The sequence below is a fragment of the Pinus tabuliformis genome, chromosome 7, assembly GCF_031772625.1.
Source record: "Pinus tabuliformis cultivar Carrire ecotype Pingquan chromosome 7, CPIR1, whole genome shotgun sequence".
Taxonomy (NCBI): Eukaryota; Viridiplantae; Streptophyta; class Pinopsida; order Pinales; family Pinaceae; genus Pinus; species Pinus tabuliformis.
The window spans coordinates 1,141,558,543-1,141,585,267 of NC_142293.1; the positions used below are offsets into that span (position 1 = coordinate 1,141,558,543).

At 39.7% G+C, this 26,725-nt stretch overlaps 1 pseudogene across 3 annotated transcripts in view; it reads right to left on the bottom strand.

The window, feature by feature from the left end:
* Positions 1–1,005: 1,005 nt before the first annotated feature.
* Positions 1,006–26,725, bottom strand: part of LOC149251540 (pentatricopeptide repeat-containing protein At3g12770 pseudogene) — an 86,982-nt pseudogene continuing 61,262 nt past the window's right edge. The window contains exons 2-4 of one of the 3 annotated variants that reach the window (XR_016266897.1): positions 2,358–2,418; positions 2,153–2,222; positions 1,006–1,439 (exon numbers count right to left, since the gene is read on the bottom strand). The product of XR_016266897.1 is annotated as a pentatricopeptide repeat-containing protein At3g12770 pseudogene, transcript variant X2 (transcript). Of the gene's footprint in view, positions 1,440–2,152; positions 2,223–2,347; positions 2,419–26,725 lie in introns of all 3 variants that reach the window. The other 2 variants (XR_016266896.1, XR_016266899.1) reach the window with 2 other exon arrangements.

Genomic DNA, 26,725 nt, shown 5'->3' on the forward strand with positions numbered 1-26,725 from the left:
GAAACATATTGCCTCCCGGTCTGTTCCTTTAAGGTGTAGTTGCACGCCAGATCATCTTGCCAGAAAAATAAAATGCCCAGATTACTTGCTATCACATATCCAAGCAATGATAGATTATTAATAAAACTATCCATAAATCTATTCATTCATGAATGGATGAACACATCAAGGCTGCATCTTCTGCTTGATTAGAAATAAGTTGGACAGGGAGCCTGTCATTTTGATTCACTGATGTCTTGTAAATAAATTCAGTGTTTGATTGCATACTTTTCAATAGGATAGTATGATATTCAAGGTAAATCATGCATGTAGTTATAGCATATATGTCGTTAAGTAATATCCTCATTTGAATCTATTTTGCTGGATTTACTCTTTAAAATCACCTTGCAACTCATTGCCCTAAAATCCCAGCAATTCGACCCTAGGGAATCCTCCCTTGAGCCACAGAAGAGACAGCTAAAAGTGTGGAAGAGGGTTGGTGAGGAAACAGTGGCCTCCCTCATAGTTTCACCAAGGCCACACTTGAGCTTTAGGTATTTATCTCAAGAAGTGTGGGATTGTGTGATAATTGTATGTAATTTGAGTTCCTACTATGTAGTACATATGTCATATATTGCATTTATATACTTGCAATATCTAAACTGCATGTTTTTGACCTTCAGGGCATTGGCTTATAAACTATCATGTATGTTTATAGTACTAGTTTTACTTTCCTATTTAGATGAGCAAATGCATATTTTGATGCCATATGATGGACTGTCATGGAGTAGAATGGTCTCTATTCTTTTTCAACATTTGAGTAGTATAAATATTTCTAGTCTGTCTACTTATTACAGTGCTGAGTTGACCCTTATTCTATAGCTGTGTGGCTCTTCAGTTTGAGTCATGTGTCTTTGAGTTTGAACAGTAGAACCATTGTTAAAATTTTAATCATTGCTTTTGGTACTGATTTTAGCATGTCCTTTCATAGAACAAATCCTTTATTATAGGTATGTCCTTGTAAGGTTAAATTTATAATCAAAGAAAGTAGACATTTACAAAATCTCAAGAACTGAATGGAAGAAAGCGAAGATGACTTCCTTTTTTGTTTTCCAAAGCTATGATCCTTTTGCCCTTTCCCACTGTCTTAAAAATCACAATATATGATGAGGGTTGAGCAATTCACAACAGGCTCCTTGTTCCACCTATTTCTAATCAAACAGAAGAAGCAGCAATAATTTCAACTCTTAATAATACTGTTGAGGAAACAAGTCTTCTTGATCTGTTCCATTAAACCGGAAACCCATATCTTCTGTGCAGAAGAAATGAAAGCTCCATATCACTTGCTATCAAATATCCGAGCAATGATTCATTCATGAATAGATGAACGAGTTATGGAACTTCACATATCACAATCTTTGAAAGTCCATAATGCAGCCTCGAGATACTCCATGTAGCTCCTACAATTCATTCAAGTGATCAAGTACAGTTAGTAGGAAATAACATATTGTGGATTATATGCACATTGCCTAACAATAAGGAAATCTAACCTTCATAAGTAGCAAGTGTCTAATCTCCATGCATGTCATTAGACTTCAAAATAAACGAGATTCAAAACAAAGAATGATTTCTCTTTGCTGTGCTTATAATTCAAAGTAAAATGATATCAAGGAAACACAGAATCCTTGGTGCATCAACTTCTTTCATGCATTACCATTTTACATCAAAAGATAAAAGATCAATATGTTAATCTAGAATAATATAAATATTCACCTTCCCTTCCATCAAAATATTAACGTTCAAGTACAAAAATTTGACACACAATGCAAACAGATGAAACTGTCCATAGCACACAAACACCATCCATGTGCACTCCAAATGGTCCATCTGTCTCCAATCATCATTTGGTGATCAAATGCAGACAGCAGTAAGCTTAGAAAATTACAGTGCCCTACATTATAAAAGCCTTTGATTTACAAAAATCACTATATCCATCTCTGTATTCTCTATAAAAATATTATTTAATGACCTATAGGCTATAACTACATGCATGATTTACCTTGAAAAGCATGCAATCAGACACTGAATTTTTTTACAAGACATCAATGAATCAATGACAGACTCCCTGTTCAACTTATTTCTAATCGAGCAGAAGATGCAACATTGATTTCACCTCTTGGTAATACCCTCAAAGGAAACATATTGTCTCCTTGTCTGTTCTTTTAAGCTGTACTCCAGATCATCTGTGCCAGAAAAAAAAAATGCCCAGATTACTTGCTATCAAATATCCAAGCAAAGATAGATTATTGAATAAAACTATCCATAAATCTATTCATTCATGGGATGAACACAAGAAGTGAAACCTCACATAAACATACTCGTCTGACTATTGCATGCTTTGAAATTCCATTATGCAGGCTCAAAATGGTCCACTGGCACCTACAATCCATTCAAGTGATCAATTACAGTCAGTAAGATATAATATTGTAGATTATATGGGCACTGCCTAACATTGAGTAGATCTAACTTTCATCTATAGGAGTTGTCTATTTTCCATGCATGTCTTTAGACTTCAAATTTCAAAATAAAGAAGGCTCAAAACAGAGATTGGTTTCTACTTGTTGTACTTGCTCTTCAAAGTCAAAGGATGTCAAGTAAACACAGAATCCTCATTGCATAGACTCACTTAATAATCTCTTTGATGTATTTTCATTTTACATCAAGATAAAATACCAATATTTTAAGCTATAACAATAGAAATGTTTTATCTTTCTTTCCATCACAAGAGAAGCGCTCACATATAAAAACATGAAACTTAATGAGACCAGACTAAATCGATCACAGCATAAATACAACAATCCATGTGCAGTCTAAATGGTCCATCTATCTGCAATCCTCATTTGGTGTTCAAAAACATACAGCATTAATCACAGAAAATTACAATACCCTACATTAGGAAGCCTTTGCTTTGATCCACAAAACTCACCACTATCCATCTCAGTTTACTCAATGAATATATTATTCCAATGTTCGATCAAGTCTGCAGAACATAGGAGCAGGGAAATGCATTTGGAGGACATCTGGAAGCACCACCCAAATTCTAGGGAACATCATAGGGGACATCCGGCTCTCCGACATAGGGAACCTCACTTGACTACTAAAAATATAAAATTAAAATATATGAAAACTGAAACATAAATCATCGAAATGTTATACCTAACAATGACTCGATATCATACATCATTACATGTAACACAATAAATCATAAATAATACATGATGTAACATAATATAATACTCACAGTTCACAAATTCTGAAGATATAGACTTATGTCATAACTGAGCTAAGAACATGTCAAATGGCAAATAAGAGTCATTGCTCAAAGCAATGCCCCACTAGTGTTTACATCAACCACTGCAGGAAGGAATGATGACTAACCATGGTAATGTCGCTACCTGAATCAGAATCATTAGCATTCTGACGAATACTCAATGACAGACCAACCAACCTGAGTTGCACTTCATCAGGTCTCTCCTCGTCCACTTGTGTACACCGTTAACATTCATTTTATTTTTAGTTTGCTATTTTGTCATTTTTCTTTTCACAAAATGGCAGACTTTGGTCAAAAGGAATCATGGTAGTGCAGAAACATCCCCCTTGGAGTACCCATGTTGCAGGAGTGCAGCCCTTACCACCAAGAACATGTCCCCGTGTAATATTGTATTATTCTAATGACCTATGTGTGAAAATTCGAGAATCCCACCCGAATCTACTACTGCAGCAACTGATTAAGCTTCTCCTATTTGTTAATTACTGAAACAAATTATTCATTGCTTCCTACAGCAAATATCGAAGCTAATACAACTGTAGCCTTCACTTAATTAATTAATTTGCCCAAAACAGAAACAGAACAATAGAGAAAGATACACACACTTGACACAGTTATTTTTGGACAAATGTCCCCGGAAAAACCCAATGCGGGAAAACCGGTGCAGCAGATCTGAGGGTTTTTATTATTATGCAGTAGTAAAATCTGAATACATCTCTAGAAGCCCTCCCGGCAATCTAGTTACAGAGAATAATCCTGACAGAGAGATTTGTGAGATTACCTCACACTATCACTGGGAATCCTAGCTGATCCAGCCCCAGAAAGATTGCCCCCGGCTTTTCTAGCTGCCTCTGCGCAGTGTCTGCGTCAGCCCAGTGTCAAGCTCACTGGGGACAACGTCAATCCTCTGGCTGGTCGATTTGCTACCCAAGTGATTCGATTTCTGCCTCCCGGTCTCACACCCCGGCTCCCGGCTTCTGAAACTCGAATTCCCTCTGCAAATTTCGGACTCCCTCTTGGCTTTTGCGTTGCCTCTGCGTTAGCCCCTCTGGCCCTACGTTAGCCCCTCTGGCTCAGCGCTACCACTGTTGGATCTCCCTTTGCCTTCTTTGTTGAGTATCCTTCGACCGGGAAAGATTTCCCTTCAAATACTATCCCTGCCCCTCACTGCAAAAGCTCACTATTGAAATTCTCCCGGCAACTGCTCTGCTTTAGAAAATCGAACTTTTGAACTCACTCAGTGTGTTTTTCCAAGTGACCCTCAAGCCTCCTTAAATAATCTCCTTGTTGACATTCAACGGCCCAGATTAGAAGCTAATCAATGGCTAAGATCATTTATGCTTGATCCTCGACTTCTTCTAGAAGTTACACCCATAGTTTATATTAATACCATTTAATTATTTTATTTTCCCAAGTTTAGAATTAGGGTCCCTTTAAAAATAATTAATTATTTTAATAAAACTGTTTCTGGGTGGAATTTCCCAAAACGCTTTCTGGGGTATTTGGAATACATGTGCCCAAGCCTCCTTGCAAAATTTTGAGACTTAGAGCACATCCGATGCTACCAGAAACCAACACTCCCTCTTAGTGAGGAATGTGATCTAACAATGCCTATCACTGAAGCATCACTTTGACTTCATAACATCGTCCTCTGCGCTGCTGATGTCTGACATGCTATGCACCAACCACTGCGCAAATGCTGCATTTGTACTGTTGTTGACCCTGCCACTGTCAACACTGCATCTATACTGCAACTACCTTTGAAATTTTGCATCTGTGTTGCTGCTAGCACTGCCACTGCCACTGCACTGTAAATTGTTGTTGCTACTCCATCAGCAACGAAAAAACATCCCAAATTACTAAACTAATTATGTTCAGTATGATACCATGTGAATGTTGAAACCTGACTACTGCTAGTCTCTGCGCTAACCCTCTGAATCTACTGCGTTGCTACTGACCTCTGCTCTGTGCCATCTGCACTGCTGCCAACTCTGCTCTGCGTTGCTCAGTCTCTAGCACTCCTAGCCACTGCAACTGTCTCTCCAACACTCCTCGACACCATCCGACATTAGTCCATCCTACTACTTCTGATCTGGGCTCCCGTGGCAAGGAATTGATCTGAGAGGTGGGCTCCTCAAGGATCCTACTCGAACTATAGCTCCAAATCATCCCACCTTCCTCCTGGAGGTATCTCGGTTGTCATGGCAAACTCTTTCTCTTCGATCTTCGCGGGTGCAGCCTTTGGATCATGTTTCTCATCTTTGTCCTTCTTCCTGAGAGGACATTGTGTAGTGTAGTGACCCATCTCACCACACCTGAAGCACTTTATCTTCGAGACGTCCTTCCACCTCCGCTGCTCCTGCTGCCCCTTAGATGCAAGGGCTGCATTATCCTCCTCCTCCTTGGACTTCGACCCACTGTTGCTGCTTCCATCAAGTTTACATTTGACCAAGTCTCTCCTCAGCTCCTCTTGCTTAAGAGTTGCCCACTTCTCATCCCAATTCGGCAAACTCGCCTTGCCCAAGGTACTTTGGACAAAGACTTGCCACTCATCTGGGACTGAATTGAGGACCAGTCTAACGAAATTTGATTCATGAGGTGTAGACCCCACAGCAGATAACTCATCACGGGTCTCCTGAAACTTCGTGAGGAATGGATCCACACGCTCCCCATTCTACATCTGAGCAGACCTCAGCTTCTGCTCCAAGTACATTTTCCATTGCTCGGAAGATCCCTGATATAGCGTAGACAACACATCCCACATCTCCCTAATAGTCCCTCTACTAGCGATGTGACAAACAACATGATCCTTCACTCCATCGAGGATCATTCCTTTTGCCTTTGCCATTTCAGCTCGGTACTTCTTCAACAGATCTGCTTCTGCAGGCATAGCCACCACGCTGTCGACATATGTCTTGAGGGCATGTTCATCTAGAAAGAATGGCATTCTAGCCTTCCAAATGACATAGTTGGATGCTCCGTCCAACCTATCCAGATCCCTCAATCCACTGGTTGCCATCTCTACCACAAATGTCGAAAATCTTCTCTCGGGTTCTTACTACTACCTCTTGCTGCTATTTCGATCTCCCTCTTTTGCTCCGCGTTGGGTTCTCTGGCACTGTTCTTCTTGCTTCACCTGAACTGCTCCGATGCCATGTGAAAATTCGAGAATCCCATACGAATCTACTACTGCAGCAACTGATTAAACTTCTCCTATTTGTTAATTACTAAAACAAATTATTCATTACTTCCTACAGCAAATATCGAAGCTAATACTACTGCAGCATTCACTTAATTAATTAATTTGCCCAAAAAAAGAACAAAAAAATAGAGAAACATAAACACACTTGACGCAGTTATTTTTGGACAGATGTCCTCGGAAAAACCCTCCCGGCAATCCAGTTACAGAGAATAATCCTGACAGAGAGATTTGTGAGATTACCTCACACTATCACTAGGAATCCTGGCTTATCCAACCCCAGAAAGATTGCCCCTGGCTTTTCTGATTGCCTCTGTGCAATGTCTGCGTCAGCCCAGCGTCAAGCTCACTGGGGACAGCATCAATCCTCTGGCTGGTCGATTTGCTGCCCAGGTGATTCGATTTCTGCCTCCCGGTCTCACACCTTGGCTCCCAGCTTCTGAAACTCGAATTCCCTCTGCAAATTTTGAACTCCCTCTTGGCTTTTGCGTTGCCTCTGTGTGGCTCTGCGTTCGCCCCTCTGGCTCAGCGCTGCCATTGTTGGATCTCCCTCTGCCTTCTTTGTTGAGTATTCTCCGACTAGGGAATATTTCCCTTCGGATACTTTCTCTGCAAAAGCTCACAATCGAAATTCTCCTGGCAGCTACTCTGCTTCAAAAAATTGAACTTCTGAACTCACTCTGTGTTTTTCCAAATGACCCTCAAGCCTCCTTAAATAATCTCCTCGTTGACATTCAATGACCCAGATTAGAAGCTAATCAATGGCTAAGATCATTTATGTTTGATCCTCGTCTTCTTTTAGAAGTTACACCCACAGTTTATATTAATACCCTTTATTATTTTATTTTCCTTAGTTTAGACTTAGGGTCCCTTTAAAAATAATTAATCATTTTAATAAAACTGTTTCTGAGTGGAATTTCCCAAAACGCTTTCTGGGTTCTTTGGAATACATGTGCCCAAGCCTCCCTGCAAAATTTGAGACTTAGAGCACATCTAATGCTACCAGAAATCAACACTATGACTATATGCATGATTTAGTTTAGACAATCATTCTATTTGATTGAAATTTATGTAGCTGGACATAAAAAAATTGCAACACATCATGTGCCAACAATTTACTCCAAGGATAACAAACAAAAGAGAATCAAAAGATAAATGTAGAAAATCATAGAACATCCATGGCCTCCTGAGTCTGTAATTGTAATATCCTAATGTAATTTTTCATCCTAGGTTCCTTCAAGCTAGGGTTTCCAATTGAACAGAAATTCATCTACTTACACAACAGTGAACCTTCCTTCCTATAATATACAAGTCATTCAACAGCAACAGTAAAACTGCATGAATAACCTAATCAACAGCAATATGATACCTTCAAACCCACAATAAATAGGACCAACTGTCCAATGAACAGAGAATGTACACAGCCAATATTCCACCAATATTCTGTTGTTTGCAAATGTAAATAACCAGATCCACTATCAAACCAATTTAGCTGGGTTCTACTGTCATCTATTTTACTCTATTCTCATGTACTGAACCTGTACTGCACTCTATCATTCACTGGTCTGAAAGAGTAGTTACAGTATGCTCGGCCACCTTCCTGAGGGCACCTGCAGCTCAGAAATGGCATCTTTCCTCAGAAACGTCCTTAAATAGCTCACTGTACAGAATTATAAGCCACATCAGGAATGCACAGTAGGTTAGGAGTCTCTGTTGTAATTTCAGCTGCCCTTCTGCGACGATCTGAAGCCCTAAGAGGGACGAATACCAGGTTGTTGCCTCTTGGACAGTTCAGCTCCTCCACTGGTTGTCTTACTGCCAGTGTGGAAAAAGTCGCGATAAAATCAGCAAAGTCTGATTTTTTGGGCTAGCCAATTTTTTGGCGATTTTTTAGAAAACAAAAAAGTCACGATGTTATCGGGAGTCAATTGAAAAAATCGCGAAGCCCGCCTAGGCCACGGATAAATGAGGGAAAAGGCCGAAAAATCACTCATTTTTCACTCTTCTTTCTGCCATTCATCCCTGTGGAGAGAGGAGGTGCTTGCCATTGCCCATGACGAGGAGATTTACTAGTTTTGTGGTGTGGATTTGTAGATTTGTCCACTGCTCAACGTGAGAGACTCAAGGTGTCGATTTGCTGCTGCCAGGTATGTATTTTAATTTCTATCTCAATCTTTGTTACACATGGCTTCTTAAATATTTCTATTAATTTGTTTTTAGCTTATTTTTGCTAAAAATTTGAATCAAAACATTGTTTAGAATCTAGATTGAATCAAAACTTCAAAATGTATAGATTGTTTTCATGTTTCAACTTCCAAGAATAAAAAATTTGAACCCTTGTTTAGTGATTCTGAGTGTGTTCAAGTGAGTGAGAAGAGGCATTTAAAATTTAAAATCAACAATTACATTTGTAATGGCCAATTTTTTATTTTTTTCAATTTTTTTTGTGTCCTAGGTTCAAATTCAAGTTCAAAGTTTCAAACAAAATACCGAGGAATTTGGACCCTATGTGAGAATATGGTGAACTTGATCCTATACCTGAAAGTGGGGGGTCAATAGACAATATTTGACTTGCAAGTTGTGTGGCAAGCATATGTCAAGGGGTGGCAAAAGATTAAAATTCCATCTGGGGCAAAATATAGAACTGTGCCAAAATCCAACCCCAGAAATAATCTGGCAGACCATTAAATCATTAATGGATAAAGAAGAAGGAAAAGACATCAGGGCAGCTGTAAAAAACCAACTTATAGGGGTCTCAGGAGTGCGGGGAAGTGAGAGTGGTTCTTCAACATCACATTCCACACCCACATGTCCCAGCCTCTCATATTTCTCATCTTTTTTTGTTCTTAAAACCACACTGGGTGCACAACCTGGCATCAAATTGGAACTTAAAAAAAAGGAAAAGGCAGAAGCTGACAAGTTGGTCACTAAGTGTCTTCTATGGAGTGATGTTCCTTTCAACATTGCCAAGACCAACCAATTCTACCAGCCTATGTTTGATGTTGTTGTTGTTGGCCCGGGGTACAAAGCCCCTACCTTTGCAGGGTTAAGAGGGCTTGTTCTGCAAAATGAAACGAGTGATTGCACTGCTAGATTGGAGGAGTTCAGGGCATCATGGGAACACAATGGATGCATAGTCATGTCAGATGGTTGGATTGACCAGAAGGGTAGAACCCTTCTTAACTTCTTGGTTAGTTGTGTGAAAATTTCATCTATCACAGCAACTGGAAATTATTTTCCTAAATTTATCTACTACGACAAATATCAAATAATTCACAGTATGATTTTCGCAAATAAACTGCGGAAGAAAAATAGCGCTGGAAACTGAGAAAATACTAGCACACACACAATAATTAACACAGTTATTTTTGGACAAAAGTCCCCAGAAAAACCCAACTCGAGAAAATCGGTGCAACAGCTGAGGGTTTTATCATTATGCAGCAGTGAAATCTAAGTACAATCTATGGATGCCCAACTAGCAATCCAAACAGCAAGAAAATTTGGGCAAAATTGTCTAAGGGAATTTCCCTTCCTCCACAAGCAACCCTGGCACAACTCTGCTCAGAAAACTTGTTTTCTTGGACCCTCTGCGCAAGCTTTTGCGTAGACCCTTGGAGGTCTAACCCAAAACTATCTCTGATGAAGCCATTTTGCCTGTCTCTGCTAAGGAAAATGATTCTTCGGCCTTCTAAAAGAGTTTGCAAGCCTTTGGAAGCTGAATCAATTTTCCCCCAGCTAAATCGAATTGACCTCTGAAGCTGACTACGCAGTCCTCTGCATTGCCTCGTTGGGAATAACTCGGCCTCTTGTTGTTGCCTCTTCGAATCTAGAAAACTTCCTCTGAATCACTGTCCCTGCCCCTCTTTGTCTTTGCTTCCCTACTAAAGTTTGAACTCTCCCAGCACTGCTGGCTCTCTAGAAAATCAAACTCTCCAAGAAAATCAAACTCTTTGTGGTTCTCATGAGTGTGTTCTCCATCTACCAATCAACTTCTTCTTATAATCCTCTATTGGAGCAGCAACAGCCAAGATTAGAACTTAATCAAGGGCCCATATTAAATCCCTGTCGATCCATGTGAGTTTCTAGAGAATTATCACCTTATCTCAATTAATATTGATTAATTAACCATATTCCCTAAGTTTAGACTTGGAAATATTTAAAAATCGGCTAATAATCTAATTGAGCCTTCTCTAGGTGGAATTTCCAAAAACGATTTCTGGGTTGTGGATATCTCATGTGTTTTAGCCTCCCCACAAAGTTTTGAGACTAGAACACCTGTGATGCTACAAAAACGAACAAGTTGTCCCAAGGGGACAATGTTTATGAATTTTGTTGATGCATCTGCACACATTAAAGATGCACGTTTATTATGTGAGTTGTTGGACATCTTCATTCAGGAAGTAGGTCCACAAAATGTTGTCCAAGTCATAACAGACAACACTGCAAATTATGTTGTTGCTGGCAAGTTGCTTATGGAGAGGTATCTTAACTTGTTTTGGACACCTTGTGTTGCTCATTATATTGACTTGATGTTGGAGGATATAGGTAAGATTCCTCTTGTGAGGGATATTGTTGAATCATCTAAGAGCATAACAAAATTTATATATAATCATGCATTTGTGCTTAGCTTGATGAGAAGATTCACCAACAACAAAGAGTTGGTGCATCCTACCATTACACGATTTGCCACTACTTTCATATCTCTTCAGTCTCTGTTGAATTCTATGTGGGATGTAAAGAGCATGTTTCTTTCACAAGATTGGCGTGCTTTATCTATTAGCCACAAACTAGAGGGAGAGGGCATATGCAAACTAGTTTCATATGATCAAACCTTTTAGGCAAGAGTAGAGGAGGTGTGTGTCATTTCAAAACCTTTGGTAAGGGTTCTTCGGTTGGTTAATGGAAACAAACTCGCAATGGGATACTTGTATGAGAACATGGATAGGGCCAAAGAAGCCATTTGTGCCTATTATGAAGATAAGGGAGACAAGGGGTCAGAGAAACAACAGTTGGTATGGAGAGTGACTGATGAGCGACAGAACAATACCCTCCATCGCCCCATTCATGCTACAGGTATCTACCTCAACCCCGCATTTTCTTTCTCTTGTGATTTTAGATTTGATGCCGAGGTGATGGATGGATTCCTCACTTGTGTTGAGAGGATGGTGGCATTTGAGCAAGAACGTGAAGAAATTTCTAAAGAAATGGAGATATCTAGGATGGCAATTGGCACATTTGGTTTACCATGGCTATTAAGAATAGGACGACCAAAATGCCAGATAAGCTTCAGTTTGTTTCAACTTTCAAATTTCATAATTCATTGTCTCTTCATAATTTGCTTCAAGTTTAGAATTTCAATGTTTTAACTTTTTTTTTATGTTTCTCATTTTTCTTAACTTGTAGAAGCTTGGTGGACAAGCTATGGTGGCAGGGTACCCCATCTCCAAAAGCTTGCCATTCGAGTGCTTAGCCAAACATTCAATTCCTCTGGGTGTGAGCATAACTGGAGTCTATTTGACAAAATATATAGCAAAAAACGCAACAGGTAAAAAAATCGAACTAATTTTTTCAATTCATTTATTATTTTTAATATTTAAATTTTCTAAGTACTAATTTACAATCTATGACCCTAATACATATTGGAGTCCCAACGCCTCAATGACATGGTCTACGTCTACTACAATCTCCGATTGTGGGTGAGACAACTTCAGAAAACAATTGATGTGGAAGCCATCTCATTGGACAATATTGATACCACTACTACATGGAGGGTTGAGACTAAGAGACCTGCCATGGAGTCGATCCCTGCTTGGTTAGATGTGGATCCAGAGGCACTAGAGGCAGAGGAGGTAGCAGCTGCAAGGGAGGGAAAGCCAAAGGTAAAGGAGGAGGAGGAGCAAGGTCAGGAGGCAGAGCAAGAGGAGGATGACGAGGAGGAGGTGACACCATCTAGGATGTGAAACAACAGAGGACAGAGGCCACCAAATTTTGTTTGTTACTAGAGGACGACAAAGTCCATTTGTAGCCCTAGCGGCACAGCCTTCTTCCTCTAGAGGAAAAGGCAAAGTCGTTCCCTATTCCCGTAAAAGGGGCACAAAATCTTAGTGACTAATTACTTTATGAAATGTAGATGACTCATGATATACATTTATTATATTTTTTGTTGATATTTTGACTCTTGAGGGTTGAGACTGAGTCAAGACTCAAGATTCAGTACTTGATTCACTATTTTGATATGTGATGTAGCACTAGGCTTCATACACATATTATATATTAGCTTTCTTTTCATGTTTATGTGGAAATGCATTTATTTGATGCTGTGGATACTTTAGATGCTAAATACAAATTTAAAAAATGAATATTTTGTATTTTTTTAATTTTGTCGAGTTTCTGCTGATTTTTTCAAAAACGTACCGACTTTAACGACTTTTTCAATTTATGGACCCTTGCTGATTTATTCCCGAGGTCGACTTTTTCCACATTGGGTACTACCTCCAACTATTCCTTAGATATTGCACTCATTCTATTCAACTCTTCCAATTTTGCAATAGCCTTTTCTGTTTAGCTCTTTCAATTTTGCAAAAGTTTTTGCCTACTACTCTGTTCTTTCTTCTTCTTTATGAGTAGATGCTTCAATGTTACCATTGTTGAAAATTGGCAGCTTAGGGAGCAATTTCCCCATTGGAGAGCCCAACAACCCCCAAGGAGACCCCTCTTCTACTTGAGAAAAGTCAAATTTGCACATGGAAATATATTATTTTTACGCTAGTCCAAGTCAACATGAAAAAGTCAAGTTGGCCTAGAGAGAGAAATTGACCCTCCTCCAACCCATATAAATACAAGTTCATTGACCTCACTTGGAGACATCATCATCACATCACAAATTCATCAAATGGTTCCTACACTTCTGAAAATTGCAAGGACGAGTTCACATGTGTGAAGGAGTGAGAAGAGTTATGTTGACCAGCATTGACTTTCTATTTTGGGCATTCTTTGACTAGCATTGACTTGGGTTGATTTGACTTGGTTTGACTGAATTTCTTATTTGTTTTGGGAGGTCGAATTCAGGGAGAGTTTGACCGAACTTCTAGGCATACTTTCACTCGTTTAACTACAGTTCTAAGCTAGGGTTTGAACACATGTTGACTTTGAAGGTCGACCAATTTGTTGGCAGAGTTTGTGGACTGTTTTCACTGGGTTTGACTAAGGAAGGCTGCATTCATTGTTGGTTTGATCGAACTTTTCTGGGCAGTTGGACCATTGACTCTAACTGGTTAGGGCAAGTCGTTGACTACTATTGACTATACTTTTGTAGGGCCGGAAATTGCAAACTGGTACTTTGACCAGATTTGAATATATTTCTCATCTTTGAATGGTTTTTGGATTGACTGAATTGGGATAGTTAAAGGTTGACTTTGACTTGATGGATGTACTATTTGGATTATTTCTTTGTTGAACATTTGATCTAATAGAAGAAGAATCTGGTTGGGTTTCCCCCCTAGTGGGGTTTTTCCCTGTTCTTTGACTTAAATCTCTATGTCTCATTGATCTTGGTTGTCTTCTATTGTGCATATTGTTTACTGTTCTATCTACAATTGCTTACCGTTATTGGGTGATTGAATATTATATTGGTAAAGTGAATGCTATTGGAAGAAGAAATTGTTCGAGTAATTGTTACAACATAGAACGTTGTGAAAATTTAACAGGTATCAGAGTTAAGGTGAAGACAAGCTCAAGGAGACAAGAGCAATTACCCTCTGAAGATATCTTATCTGTTGTTGAAGATCATTTGACTTGGTCAAGATGTCTACCTCATACTTCAAGGTTGAGGAGAAACTAAATGACTCCTCCAACTTTGTTACTTGGAGGGTTAGGTTGGATCTAACTTTGGAAGAGAATGATGTTATGGAATATGTTGAAGGCAAGGTACCTGAGCCTCTGGAGAATGCAATTGTTGTTGTCAAGTCCAAGTACAAGAAAGGAGAAATCAAAGCTAAAAAAATCATTATTGATTCCTTGAAGGATCATTTGATTACTTATGTGTCAAAGATGAAGAAGTCCAAGGAAATGTATGACAAGCTAATTGGAATGCATGAGGTCAACAATTTGAGCCATATCATCACTTTGAAGAATCAACTCAGGGACATCAAGATGAACAAGGGTGAAACCATTCAAGCATACCTCATGAGGATATCACAAGTCAAAGATCAACTTTTGTCTATTGGTGAGATTGTACCTGATAGAGAGATGGTGTTGATTACACTTGGAGGCCTCCCTATGTATTGGGAAACATTTATCACAACCATTAGCAACAATGACAAGCTCCCCACATTTGATGAGCTCTTAGGCAAGTGCACTCAAGAGGAGTCCAGGATGATCTCTAGAGGAAGAATTCAAAAGCATGAAGAAGGAGAACCTACTGCATTTTCTGCCCAAGCCAAGAAGAAGAAAGAGAAAGGAAGGCCCTCAAATTGGAAGTCAAGAAAGCAAGGTCAAGGATTCAAGAACAACAATAGAGGATTCAAGGACATGTCCAAGATCCAATGCTACAATTGCCACAAGCATGGTCACTATGCCCGAGATTGTCCGAAAGGAAGAAGTGCTCCAAGGAACAACTTTGATCAAAGAAGGAAGAGAGGATCCCCTACTTGAGAAGAGTCTCATCGTCCTAAGAGATCAAGAAATTCAAGGTATGATAATAATGCAGCTAAAACTCAATCTAAATACTTTCTTATTTCTGCTCTTTCTAGTTCCTCTCCTTTGGATTCTTTTGATAGTTGGTTAGTAGATAGTGGGGCTTCTAGACACTTCATTGGTTATCGTGAAGTCCTCTCAAACCTGGTTGAGAGGGAGTCCAATTTGAAGATTATTCTTGGAGATAATGCTACATATCCTATTAAGGGGACTGGGTCTGTTTCTTTTCATTTGGATTTTGGTCAAACTATACATCTACAAGATGTTTTATATGTGCCAAGATTGAAAAAGAATCTTGTATCTATATCTGCCTTGGAGGACAAAGGATTCAAAGTTGCTTTCATAAATGGAAAAGTCCTTGCTTGGCCAAGGAAGTCTAGCTTGAAGGATGCCTTCACTCTGGGATCTAGAATTGAAGGCCTTTACAAAGTCAATGGAAGACCAATCCAAGCATTGGTCCATGATAGTACTCATCAATGTGAGCTGTGGCATTGAAGATTCACTCACCTTCACTACAAAGTTTTGCCTAATGTGAGAAAGATGGTTTCTGGGATGCTTGAGATACGACTAGATCATGATGGAGTTTGTCAAGGATGTGCAAGTGGAAAACATGTGAAGGGACCATTTCCTTCTAGTAGCAACAAGACTAATGGAATACTTCAACTTATACATTCTGATCTTTGTGGACCCATGTTTGTGACCTCTCTTGGTGGCTATTTGTACTATATAATCTTTGTGGATGACTTTTCCCGCAAGACATGGATTTTCTTCTTAAAGAAAAAGGACCAAGCATTTGACATGTTCAAGGACTTCAAGGCACTAGTGGAAAATCAAACCGGAAAGAAGATCAAAATTTTGAGGACTGACAATGGAGGAGAATTCACTTCAAATGAATTCAAGTACTTTTGTAGGGAAGCCGGAATTAAGGAGACCATCATACCTTATAACCTTGAACAAAATGGTGTAGCTAAAAGGAAGAACAAGATTGTCATGGAAGTGGCCAAAGCTATGTTGCATGATCAAAAGTTGCCAATGTTTTTATGGGGAGAAGTTGCTAACACTATTGTCTATGTTCAAAATAGAAGTCCTCACCAAGTCTTAGGTGACAAGACTCCCGAAGAAGTCTTCACAGGTGTGAAGCCCGAGGTTGGACACTTGAGGATCTTTGGCTGCCTCGTTTACTTTCATGTGGCGAAAGAGAAGAGAACAAAGCTAGAAGCTTCAGGAAAGAAAAGTACTTTTGATGGTTATTGTGAAAATTCTAAAACTTAAATATATGTACCTGGTCAAAGGAATATAGAGTTTAGGCTTTAGCAGGGATTGGACATTTGATGAAGATGCTACTCTTGGGAAAGCAAGGGACACTCCTCCCCTACCAATGTTGAGAGAAAAGATGATGCCATGGATGTACAAGAAGAGCTTCCTATGCCTAAGCCTAAGCCTAATTTTGCTAATGAACCCATGGCACCCATGGATCCTTTGGATCCCCCTCCATGTGATCCTTCCTCTACTAGGAAGAGACCATTATGGCTTTGTGACACTTTACAGGATGTTGAGAGACATGCTGCCCCAAGAGGAACCTTCAGAGATAACAAGAAGCCATGTCGATACTAGGGATACGTTGTAGCTATGAGCAACATTATACAGGTTGAACCATGCACTTTTGAAGAAGTTGTGAAAGAACAAGTTTGGAAGGATGCTATGGCTGAAGAATATGAGTCCATCATGAAGAATGATGTATGGGAAGTGGTTTTGAGACTAGAAGGTAAATTTGTTGTGACTTCAAAATGGATATACAAGATCAAGCATGGCGTTCATGGAAGTGTTTAAAAGTACAAGGTGAGATTTGTGGCTAGAGGATTCTCCCAGAAAGAGGGAGAGAACTATGATGATATTTTTGTACTTATTGCCTGATATACTACCATCCAATCTATCATCTCTCTTGCTACTAACCAAGGATGGACAATTCATTAGATGGATGTGAAGACCACATTTTTACATGGCATTCTCAAGGAAGAAGTGTACTTGGAGCAACCACCGGGCTTCAAGGAACATGACAGGAAGACTCATGTGTGCAGACTAAAGAAATCCCTTTATAGATTGAAGCAAGTCCCTAGGGCTTGGTATGCCTGCATCAATAGCTATCTAATGAAGCTTGGATTTACTAGAAGCAATGTTGATCCGAACCTCTACTACAAAGTTGACCAAGGTATGCCTTTCATTCTAGTATTATATGTTGATGATTTATTCTTGACAGGTGGAGAGCCTGTTATTTTCCGATGTAAGAGGGAGTTGGCCTCTGAGTTTGAGATGAAAGATCTTGCTTTGATGCACTACTTCCTAGCCTTAGAGGTGTGGCAGAGACCTGGTGAGATTTTCCTTTCTCAAGGAAAATATGTTGTCAACTATGTTGCACGGGTTCCCGAACCCGGGGGTGGGGTTCTCGAACCCGTCCCGGGTTCTCGAACCCAAGTACCGGATTCTTGGATGGGTGCTTCTGAGAAGAACCCATAAGAACCGGGTTCTTCTATAAAGAACCGGGTTCTTCATTAAAAAAAATTGGGTTCTTTTGTCTTGACAGGTACAAAGAACCCTGATGATGGGTACTTGGAACCCCAAAATCGGGTTCTTTGGAGTTCATTTTAATTTTAATTTTTAAATTTTTAATTAATTTAATGGGCTTCCCCTAATATTCCAAGTAGCTAGTTCTGCATCTTTCGAGAGGAATTGGAGTACTTATGTCTTTATCCATTCAGTAAAGAGAAATAGGTTGGGCTCAAAGAAGGCAGAGAACATAGTGTACATTCATAGCACACTTTGTCTCATATCTTGAAAAGATCTTCGTTACAAGGAGGGTCCTTTCAAGAGATGGGACCAATACACAGATGATGTTATGTGTGTGGGTGAGGAGATACAACCAGATGGCCTTATTGAGCTACCTCCAGTTGCTATGGATGAGAAAGAGCCTCGAGATGAGAGTGATTCCTACCTGGAGAGCATGCTAACTGAAAATCTGAGTGATGTTGATGACATGGCTTGAGGAAGCCATTGTTCACTATTAGCTATTTTTATTTTAGTATTTTAAAATTTCCTAGTTTTTGTTTGGAGATGCCTTAAGGCAAATTTTGAATGTAGAATGACTATGGACATATATCATGATTCTTATTAATATGTAAACTCCAATCCACACTTGATATAACACTAGAAATTTTGAAATTTCATTGTGAATGTTGAATGTTCAATGATGTGCATGCTTAAATATCTAAAGTTTAAATCACAAGTATTTTAGTTTTCTTGTTTAAAGTTGAAAAATATACAATTTCACATATATTATAATTTATAAAATATAATATTTATATATTATATATATAAATTATAATATACCCCCGACGAACCCACGCACCCTGTTTCAAAAAATGACGTCCCCGTTCCCGTCCCCGTCCCCGTCCCCGTCCCCGAACCCACGTTTCCTGGCAACATAGGTTGTCAAGTTGTTGGAAAGATTTGGGATGGTGACGTGTAAGTCTATGGGCACTCTAATGGAAATAAAAATCAAGAAACCATGTGGTGAAGCTGCTAGACCTGACTTGGAAAATCTTCTTGAGTATCGACAGCTGATTGGGGCATTAATATTCTTAGTAAACAGTAGACCAGACATATGCTTTGTTGTAAACACTTTGATTCAGTTTATTTTGGAGCCATTACATATGCACATTGGGTTGTTGCTAAGCATGTGTTAAGATCCCTGCATGGTACTATCAATCATGGATTGACATATACTTTTGGCGAGTTGAGACTTCATGGATAAACTCATGTTGACTAGGCTAGTAGCGTTCTTGATAGGAAGAGCACATATGGGTGTTGTTTTAGCTTGGGGTCTTCCATGATATCTTGGATGAGCAAGAAGCAAAAGTATGTTTCCCTTAGTGCGGCTAAGGCTGAATACATTGTTGCTAGCATGGCTAGTTGTGAGGTAGTATGGTTGAGGAAGCTCTTTGGAGAGTTGTTTGAGCAGGTATTGGATACGACTGTGATATACTACGACAATCAAAGTGGGATCCGAATTTCAAATTATCCCATGTTTCATGACAAGTCCAAGCACATTGAGATTAGGTATCACTATATCTGGGGTATGGTGCAAAGAGGAATAGTAAGGCTCCAACACATCTTGACTAATGCGTAGATAGTTGGTAGTCTTACCAAGCCTTTGCCGAAAGGGAAGTTCTTTGTCTTCAGAGAGCAACTTGGACTGATGCATGTGACCCTTTCGAGAAGGGGTCACGATTGATCTTCATTTCTTGGTTAAGCTTTGGATTGTCGGAATATTTTGGAACCGGGTGAGGTGGTCTCAGGAAAATTCCCAAGGGTTGGGAGTGGAGATGTTTTTCTCCGGGATGCCCTCGACAGGTGGGTGGAGACAGGAAAATTCCTCAAGGTATGTTGAAGGAATTCAGAGGCATCCAAGATTTTTTTGGTTTTTGTGATCTCTTGACTGGTTTTGGCGAGATCACGATAGTTTGAGGGTGGAGGTGGTTTAACCTCTAGATTCCATTGGTTGTCTATGTCTTGGTTTATCCCGTGAGATCCCATATTCATGCTTGGAATATGGCGTTCCTGCTGTAGAATGAATAACGCTAGCTTGATCGTGGGGTGACTGAGTGCGGACCAGACAGATTCTATTTCCTGAGTGGGATCTAGAACCTCCCGAACCCACTAAGTCTTTAGGTTACCGCCCACACTCAATGCACACGTAGAGATTACGATATTCTATTGGAACATTGATTAGCTTCATGGCTATGAACCACGTGGATATGTGAGATCATATAGTAGTGGAATTAGACCCAGATTTCTTATTCTTTGTTTTGTTCGGATGGGCACACACACTAAAACCTATAGCTTATTCGCTGGAGCTCAGGAAGATAGGTTAGAGTGATTGGATGAAAGAAAGATTTGTTTCAGCTCAACCTATGTTCGAGTGGTACGTGGAAGTCCCTAACTTGGTTGGCTTTTGCATATGTTAATAAGATTTATTTTCCTATCGTGATTTATGAGTATTTGTACTTGTTATTATGTTGATTTGATGGTGGTTTTGTCATCGTTAATATTCTGATTATATGCTGGTTATAAGCATGGTTCTATAATATGTTCTACCTATGGCTCTTGTTCATGTTTGATAGGTTGATGAATGCATGGGCTAAGAAGTGTTGTTGCAGCGACTTGAGAGGGCATTAGACCTTCTCGGTAATTCTCAACTAAAGTACTGAGATTTACACTCAGATATGCATTCATGACTTGTAGCTTACATTTTTACCATGTGTTTGACAAAATGCCTAGTATGTTCTGGTCAGCCTAGGTCAAGTTTCTGATTTAAGTTTGAATGTTTAGCCTTGTCTTCATGAGAAATATGATTCTGGAAAGTTACAGGAAGTTATGGGCAGTGGTCTAGAGGCTAGCCTAGAAAAGTGGCTCAAATCTCGGGACCGCAGGCATTGAACTGAGGATTTTAGGTCATAATCGCTGACATCTAGGCTTATGAGAGTGGTTATAGCCTCATAACCGCATGGAAGCAGTGTCAAGGGTGCAATTGGGGGTCTAGGTCAGTGGAACAAGGTTCTAGCTCAGGGATTGACCACCCAGGGTGTTTCTTCAGCTCCTGGGTGATCTGTAGTCCCTGTAGGATGTCAATTTGTGATCAGTTTGGAGGCCCCACTTCCTTAACTGGAACTAGGAAGTTGGGTCATGTCATAGTGGCACTCCACTTCACATTTACCTGGAGGGCTTGTAAAAGCGAGTAAATGTGGGGTTGGAAGTGTTACAGATTGGTATCAGAGCTTCCAAGTTCAAACACTTGGACTGGATGGGCAAGATGTGATTGTTATGCATGCATATCAGTCATATGCATACATTGTAGTAGCTATGGTTGTCATGTATCTAGCCGGTGTTACAGTGCATGACGTCGATAGGTTGACATGATTGGTGTCATTCTATATATACATGTATATTGTGCTAATCTGGATTGATTTGTGCAGACAAAATAGCCTCCCCTAAACTTCTCTAAGGTATGTTTGACTATGTTTATATTTGGTTTATTTGACATGGTATGTTTGCAAGAAGTAGAAGATTAGAGATGACAAGCAAAGTGGTGGATTACAGTTCACGTGACTCTCCTTATAGATCAAATAAGCAACAAAGAGATGAGTACTCTCCTGACATAGCAGACACTTTGAGAAGTCTGAAAGCAGAAATCAAGAGTTGCAAGGCAGATAATGACAAGATAATTTAGTCGCAAGAAAGGCTTGCCAGGGCTCAGGAAAAGCAATCAGAGGTCAATGCAATGATTCTTCAAAGTTTATCAGATTTACAAAGACAGGGATAGCCACGACACAGTTATGGATAGGAGGACAGGACTAATGGGGCATATGGTACCAGGTCTCATGGAGGGCACAGGTCAGACAGGGATGACATGGTTAGAGGTGGCAAATGGATGGATACACCTGACAAGAAAGGTAGTGGTTATGGGTTCTATTCTAGTTCTAGTTCAAATAAACATTATGGTCATCATCGCTATCATCCTTACAGGAGGAGTGAGAAGGGATACTTTCTAGATGAGTTCAAGAAAGCCAAGCCTCCTACATTCGATGGAGAGATGAAGAAACTGGAGGATGCAGAAGCATGGTTGCTTGGGATGAAGAAGTTCTTCGAGCTGCATGACTATACAGAGAATATGAAATCCAAGATAGTTAATTTCAGTCTCAAGGGAAAGGCAGACATCTAGTGGGAAGATGTGAAGCACGTCAGAGGCATCAAAACGGAGGCGCTAAGTTGGCATGAGTTCAAAAGACTCTTCAGGAAGACGTACTTGCCAAAGAGATATTATGACGTAAGGCTAAGGAGTTCTATGAATTGAAGATGGGATCTATGACAGATGAAGAGTATACGACTAAGTTCTTGGAGTTGTTGAGGTATATGTCGTATCTTAAGGATGAGAAGGCGAAGGTTCTGAGATTCATCAGTGGACTGCCATTAGCATTCAAGGATCGGATTGAGTATAATGAGCCTCGGTCATGTTGAAGAAAATGTAACGAGGTTCGGTCTTCATAAATATACTTTTGATATTTGTATTTATTCAAGAAAAGAAATATTAGCTTTATAATATATGTCGATGAGTTTCTTGCTCATTGAAATAGGTCTGGCACATGTTAAAGTGCTATAGGTGAGTCAAATGGTCAAAAGAAAATGTTGAAGACCTTAAGGGCATGTTACACTAGGTATAATTATGTATTAGAGTCAAAGAAGACACCTCCAAGCAAAGTCAAGTCTCCTCCAAGCATGTGGCACCATCAAAAGAAGCAATCTGAATTAAATAAGTCAAGTCGGCCTACAGTCTTCTAGTCGGCCTAAAAGGAGGGACAGTCCTCTATATATAGAGGTTGTCCACTCCTCCAACGTCAAGCATCCATTCCTTTGAAATCAGCGAGTATAGAAGACGAGTTAAGGTGAAGGAAGAGCGAAGAAAAGGAGCCTCTAGTGCAGCAAAGGAAGACGAAATATCGAGCCTTGGAAGTTTGTTCTAGGGCTGAATACAGTCACACGTGCGAAAAGGAGAGGGTCTCCCTACGGTCATAACAGCCCTCTATCATAGTCACATAAACTTCATTGTTTGGGCTAGATAATTAGGCCTATAAGGCCCCTCACTCAAGCGAAGAAGGAGCTCACTCAAGCGAAGAAGGAAGAGGTGAATCTCTCAAGAAATCCACACACGTGCGAAGAAACAGAGCTACACTACTATAATAACAGGTCTGCAACTATATCTCAAGTAAAAGCTCAGTTGGGCAAGAGAGAAAGGCCTCTTTATGTGTACTAAGGATCAAGGATAAAACATCTCTTCTAGAGCAAGTGCAACAAGGTCTACCAACAGTTGAAAGAAGAGCGAAGTGCCGGAAGAAGGAGGACGAAGTGCCGCAAGAAGGAAGACTAAGTGTCAGGGAACTAAGTGCAGAAAGGAGATAGGACTTGACTTGTGCTTACATTCTAGTCAAGAGTCTAGGGTTTGGCATTGATCAATAAGAAGCTTCAATAAAAGAAATTTACTGAAGGGTTTTCCTCTCAAGATAAGAGAGGTTTTGGCCCTCGCAGAAAGCCAACATCTTGTGTTTTTGTTCTTAATGTTTTGGTAGCAATTTGATAAAGTACACACACATGCATTAATAAGACAAAGAAGAATATTAAGCTAACAAGAAAAAGTAAAAAGACTCCACAAGTTGTTATCAAGTCAAGCAGAATCACACTATACCTAATTGCCCTTGATTCTTCAACAGGTCATTGGAGGAAGTCATCGGGAAGTTGAAGCATTGTTATGAGCAGGCGAACCGCAAGACTAAGCCTAAGCATGATTGGAAAGGTAATGACAAGACCAAAGGAAAATGGCCTTCGAAGCAGGAAAGACCTCGGGATGCAGGTGAGAAAGAGAATATGGCTCCTTACAAGAATATCAGTAGAGCAGAGAAGGCACATGGATCTTAACCTGAAGAGCAGTAGAATAAAGGCAGTGGTAGAGAACCATTGCAGTCTTGGATATGTGGCAAGGATCGTAGCAAGAAGGATTGTTCATTGTATCAGCGTGGCAGGCCTCAGATCTACACTGCTCAAGAGGCACAAACAGTTGGGGATGTTGGACAGAGAATTTCTTGGATTTATGAAACATTTGATAACAAGCAAGCGGATCACTAGGCATCCAATACTGAGATAGAAGGTAAGTTATGTGATCGAGTTGTTTCCATTTTGATTTGATCCTGGATCTAATTATAGTTATGTTAATCCTAACCTGGTGGATAAGTGTGGCTTGAGTAAAGAAGTGCATGCAGATTCTTGGTTGGTGCAATTGGCTACAGGTACTAAGAAAAGAGTTCATCATTGGGTGAGAGCTTGTGCATTTGAGTTGAATGGTATGCCTACATCAACACATCCAAATGTGCTTCCTTTGGGTTCGTACAGTATGCTTTCGGGTATGGATTGATTCTACCTTCACAGGACTAAGGTAGATTGCTACAAGAAGGCTATAGAGTGCTTGGGTGATGATGGGGATAAGAGAATATTTTAGGGTAAGAAGAAGCCTACATCGGTGAGAATAGTTATAGCTATGCAGGGAAAGTGCAGTTGCAGGAAAGGGTAGGTATTATTTGCAGTTCATATTTCCAGTGACAAAGGGAAGGATGTTGAGGATGTTGAATTCTTAAAGAGCTATCCAGTTTTGCAATAGTTTCAAGGTGTATTTCCAGCAGAGATTTCAAAGTTACTGCCTCACAGGGAAATGGACTTTTCTATTGAGTTGGTATCAGGAACAGCACCAGCATCAAAGGCACCTCATAGGAGGAGCAATCCGAAGTTAGTGGAATTGAAGTTGCAGCTTAAGAAAATGCTTGATAAGGTATACATGATGCCAAGTGTGTCACCTTGGGGTGCACCAGTGTTGTTTGTGAAGAAGGATGGTACTCTCAGGTTGTGTATTGATTACAGGCAGTTGAACAAGGTGACAATCAAAAACAGGTATCCTTTGTTGCAGATTGATGACTTGTTTGATCAGTCGAGGGGAGCAACAGTGTTCTTGAAGACTGACATGAGATCAAGAAACCATTAAATACGCATCAAAGAAAGAGGACCAAGGTTACTTGGAAGTGGGAGCAGACGCGAGAGCGGGAGCGACATTTTCAGAAGCTCCCATTTTGGGACCGATTCCGAGAGCGATATTTTATATAATATATTTTTTTATTTTATTTTGATGCATATATGTCAACAGAAGCATGTAGAATGATGAATTAGATATAAAAAGCATAAAAAACATAGATTGAACCATATAACAACAATCATCTAGAAGTTATAATCTTCATCAACCACATCCACAAGTTAGTAACATACAACATATTGAGTCTCATGATTCATCAATCTTAAAGTTTCAAGCTTTCAAAATTCAATATATAACATTTATCATAATTGATCACCAAAGTTGTACTTGTAAGCTAAGTGTAACCATTACAACAAAGAATATCTAACATGAAATGAAACAACTTTCAACTTTCACGAAGCATCATATTCATAATTCATTACCAATGAGTTATAATTGCCAACTTCAAACTTCAAACTTAAATTGTCATATATTGTTTACAAAAAATATCATAATAAATATGAAAGAGTCAACAATTATTAAAACTACTAGAAACTAGAAAAGACAAGTAAATCTATTATCTACAACTTCCTCTTGCTGCCACGAGAAATGTCTAATTTCTGAGCAGGTCGTGGTGGTCTTCTAGGAGTCTCCTCCCGCATAGTCACACGACTAGACCAGAAGGCACATGCCCTCCACGTGAGGATGTACATGGAGGCGGCAGCAGCAAAGGAACAATACTTGGAAATTGAGCATTGGCACTGCTACTGGATGGTGGGGGTGGCATGGTTGTTGTTGCTTCATCTTCATCTCTCATCAGTTTTGCTTCCAATTCTTCAAGATGTATAGTGTCATCCTCCATATTATCATCCTCTGGGTGGTTGTCCCAAATTTTATATGTTGGAAACTCATAAGCCCGATCACAATAATGACTCAACAACCTAAAGTTGTAGTGCACATAAACCAATATTTTTGCTCGGTTTTCATTGAGTTTGTTTCTTCTCACATTATGTATGAAGTTGTAGGTGCTCCAACACTTCTCTGCAAAAGAAGTATTTACAACCTGTGAGAGAACTTATTTTTGCCAATTTTGGCAAAAGTCCCATGCCGCCATATGCTTCCCACCATGTGAAAGCATCAAATCTGTCTCTATCTTCCATTGCATGCAAAGAACCAAACAAACCATTGCAACTGAAGTATCTACCTAATTCAAGACACAGATTAGCACACTCCTCCCTGTCAGGTACCAACTTGTCTAATGCTTGCATATATGCTGTAAATACCTCTAGATCTGTATGGGGTTTGACCCTAACCCCACCCCCAGGTGCAGGTTGGCCCAACCAAGATGGAGAGTAGTATTTCGGCATAAGGATATACGCCAAGACATGTAGTGGAACATTAAGTTTATTCCACCGTGTACACACAATTGTGAATCAGTGTATACAAGTTGGGATCATCTTTCTGAACAATATCTTTTAGTTGCCACAATATGGTATCCATCTGCTCATACACCTCCCCAATCACTGATTTATTTGTATCTGCAAAACGATTCATGTTATAGATGGGCTTGGTGAATTCCAATACTTGCCTCACATGTGCCCAAAATAGACCATCAAGAGCGATCTCCTCCGCTTGTTCAAAACCTTGCTTGTCAGCTGCATTTGTAGCCTTGTCCTTTAATACCTGCCAGCGTGGACTTGATACCATGCTAGCCAATAACTCTCTTACCTTCAAAAGGCGCCTGAAGGTGAGGTAATAGCTAGCAAATCTAGTCTTCGCAATCTTCAACAGCTCCAATCTTGAGTGACTGCGGAAAATCCCATGGGTATTGTTATGATTTGTAATAAATTTTATCATTTGTTTG